Below are 558 nucleotides of genomic sequence, written 5' to 3'. Positions count from 1 at the left end.
GTTGATTGGCCACCCACTGTTTGTGCATCTCCATTCTGCTGACTAGAGGGGGTGCCTGAGTGAGTGGACAACTCCCCACCCTCACCACTAGTGGGCTCTTCTGCCACATATGGGCACAGATACTCTCAGCCCAAGAGCAGGCCCTGAACTGTTTTTTAATAGGAAAAAGGCCAAAAGAAAAAAAAAAAAAAAAAAGGGGGATGTGAAGAAGGAAAGAGGATTTAAAAAAAAAAACAGGCTGAAAATTAAATTAAATCTTGAGGTATAGCATAACAACAAACAGTGGCATCTTGACATTTATCAGACAGCCTTGAAGGCAAGAAGCTTAAAGAGGACATTAAAGTCATGCTCATATTAGACTACAGATTTATTTATTTATTTTTTTTTTAACTCTCCCTCCTCTCCCCTTTCTGTGATTATAGACTAGAGTATCCAATCTAATTTTGTTGTTGTTTTGGTGGGTTTTTTTTGTTGTTGCTCTTTTCCTGTTTTATGCTCCCCCTTTTATCTTTGGGGGACTCTTTCTCTCCATATATTACCCAAGAAGAGACAGCAACT

Source organism: Chrysochloris asiatica, unplaced genomic scaffold (assembly GCF_000296735.1).
Source record: "Chrysochloris asiatica unplaced genomic scaffold, ChrAsi1.0 scaffold00058, whole genome shotgun sequence".
In the NCBI taxonomy this organism is placed as follows: domain Eukaryota; kingdom Metazoa; phylum Chordata; class Mammalia; order Afrosoricida; family Chrysochloridae; genus Chrysochloris; species Chrysochloris asiatica.
The sequence above is the reverse complement of the archived record's forward strand: the minus strand, read 5'-3'. Positions refer to the sequence as shown.